Here is a 3182-nt window from a genome sequence, read left to right as displayed (position 1 = left end):
CCATCTTTGTCATAATAATTTCCTGAAACCTTATGCGATAGCTAGCTCTGATATTTGCAGATTTTTAATGAAGCCAAGTTCAGTCATAACAATGGTATATTAAAAAGGAATTACATAATTATGAGCTTCATAAATGATCAAGTATTTTGTAGTATATATTGTGTTGTCTTTATTTTACTTGTCTTTTGTTCATAGCTTATATAAAGCATAGCTATTTGGTACATGAAAAGACAGACATCCTTTTGCCTCACACAGCAGTCATTTTCCTTTCTTCTGAACTTATTTCTTATTTTTAAACAAATATATGTTTATTATTAAGTAAATTGATACCTTAGTGGTGCCCTTATTATTGTGCTCAGATGAGAAGTAAATCTTCATTGAAAAAATACACAATAATGTACAATGACATTCTGTTACACTTGCACGTGGACTGTAACACACTAGAGACTAAACTGACATCACTAAACCCAGCTGAAAATTGCTTTGCAGCCATTTGACAGAATCTCAATTTCTAGGTCACCAATTCCCCAAAGGACCCTCTGTAACTGGTGTAGGAACATAAAAAAACCCCAACAAACAAACACAAGACTATAATTTTAATCTTGTAGTATTACTACTGTACCTTATGAATCTGAATAAAATCCTCAGCTCACAACTTATCAACCTGCTTGTGCTCTAACTGCAGATTCTACCCCCTCTACTTTGTTGGAATAATTCAGATAACCAATTATCAGAACAAAATTAAAAAAAATGTAGAAATGTGTATCCTTTTTACATTGTAATTTAAGGCCACTGGAAGGAGAACAAAATTCCTTAAGAGAACATTTTTTCCAAGAGGTAACAGGAGGCACTGCTTTAAAGATTACCATCAGGAAACAAAGGTCTTTGTGTACAGTAAACACTACTGATCAAGCGTTACTCTGCACTGTGTACCCTAAGACATATCAATGGCTGTTTTTAGCTAGGTGTGTGGAAAGCCACATAGCCCAGAGGTGTATATTAGCTGTCAGGTATATACAGTCATGTGAAAAGTAAAGTTTTCACATGACTGCATACAGTCTTGTGATACACTAAATAAACCCTTACTGCTGCAAGGAATTAAGAGGCTAAGTACCAGTCGCATACTGCTAATCAAATGCAGCATCTGATTATGTGGCAGCTAGTGTGATCACTGCTATAAAAGCAGTAATTTCAGCAGTTTGATGATCTGTGGCATTAATTTGTGTGTTAACACAATGCCAAGGGGCAAAGACATCATCGATGATCTATCTGGAGTCTTTTCCAAATAATTTGAAGCCCATTATTCGACAGTGAAAATTCACAATAATTGTCAGTATGCTCAGAAGTACACTTTTCCAGTAAATTCACCCCAAGATTAGACTGTGCAATGGTTAGAGAAAGTGTAAAAACGCCAAGGGTTGCCTTCTGTCAAGCATGGCTTAAATTTGCAAAGTTACATCTGAACAAACCATACGACTTCTAGAACATGGCCCTTTGGAATGATAAGACCAAAGCAGAGATGTTTCCACTTAGTTGACCATGAACCTCTCTATATACCAAATACCAAATGGTGAAATTGCCAGTGATCACAAGTGTGGCAAAATGGGGTATACAAAGCACATCAAAAAATGGCAAAATCTGTAACAGAATGATTAAAAAAAAGAACTAAGGATAAATGACTTAAAGAAAGATGGGCCAAAATTCCTACACATTTTGACTGACCGATAAAGTCATACTGAACCCATTTATGATACGTTATTGATGTTAAGGTGGTTCTAAAAGCTAATACATCATGGGGTGTACTTCATTCTCACGGGGCTGAAGAGAGTCCTGTGAAATCCCCTGGTTAGTTGTAGAAAATTTGACTAACACTGACACTAAATCCTGATAGAGACATGTGAGGTGCTGAAGCCAATGCTCGTGTGAGCAAACCTTCTTTAACACATTTTTCCAAATGACTGCATTGACAATTCTTTAAAATCCCAGCTTTAGCACAAATGTATTTGACTCTGTTTTTACTGAAATTTGGTTGTTTTTGTAAGGTTTTTAAGATTGTTTAATAAATTAAAGTTTAAATAAATTAAAGTTTAAAGTTTTTGTGCTACTAAACTTTTAATTTGGTTTCTTTATTGTCATGAAAACGTAAATATCTTAAATACATGAAACTCAAATGTATTAGTGGTATGGATGCCTACTCTTCAGCCTGTGTGGTAGGGTCATTGTGCATTACCCATGATCCCATAAGTTTTAAAGCTTGATTTGCTTATTGCAAAACTGCAGCACTCACTTTTTCCTGTAAAAATGAACATAACCTCAGGCTACTTAGGAAAGAAATATTAAACCCACGCTCCACTGTTATTCGATTTCCAAACAACAGTTAACAAGGTATTTGGTAAGATGGGTGGCTGGAAAGTACCAGAAAGTGTCAAAGTAAAGCTAATGAAGACAAACACCATAAAACTCAACCAGAGAACTACTTTGATCTAAAAATATAAGAAGGAAGCTTTGAAAGGAATTTCAAAATCCTCCAAACATACACATTATCATTGTAAGGTTTTTTTTAAGGTAATGCAAAATGCTTTTACATGAAATATGAGTTTCTATTATGAAAAAACCTAAAGAACCAATTAATTGGTATTAATTTAATTATTTATTTATTTTTGTTTTTCTTATGGTGTTTTCTTAAGTTGCAGTCTATTTGGCCTCTCAGGGTCACTGTACCATTTGGAACAATCCAGATATTTGCCAGAAAAAGAAAATCATCATTTTTCATTGTGGCATGAGAAAGGGAAAAAAAAATCTAGTACATGTTATATAGTGGAAGGTTTATTTCATTTAAATGCCTTGTGTCAAAATAGAGAATCAGCAACAATAAATTTCTTTAATATCAGCAATGGAAATCTATTATCTAGAAAAAATTCGTTCCAGTCAAATGAATCTAGAAATACCTACTTCGGTAACAAAATTTTTAAATATCTGTACCCTTAAAATTCTCTATAGAACACAATATACAGGACAAAGGTTGATCCAAATGGCCTCAAACCTATGCACCTATTGAAAAGACAACTCTGCTGCAGAACTATATATATGCAATGTGGTCCTGCACCCTTGTCCAGCAGTGTTCTTGTCCAGCAGGGTTCTAGGGTTCAGCAGGGAGTACTGTGCCGAGTACTGTGCGGTTC

The sequence above is a fragment of the Diplotaxodon limnothrissa genome, linkage group LG10 (genome assembly GCF_057381915.1).
Source record: "Diplotaxodon limnothrissa isolate DT_005_m linkage group LG10, D_limnothrissa_male_GT1.1, whole genome shotgun sequence".
NCBI classification, from domain to species: Eukaryota; Metazoa; Chordata; class Actinopteri; order Cichliformes; family Cichlidae; genus Diplotaxodon; species Diplotaxodon limnothrissa.
Note: the sequence above shows the minus strand (reverse complement) of the source record.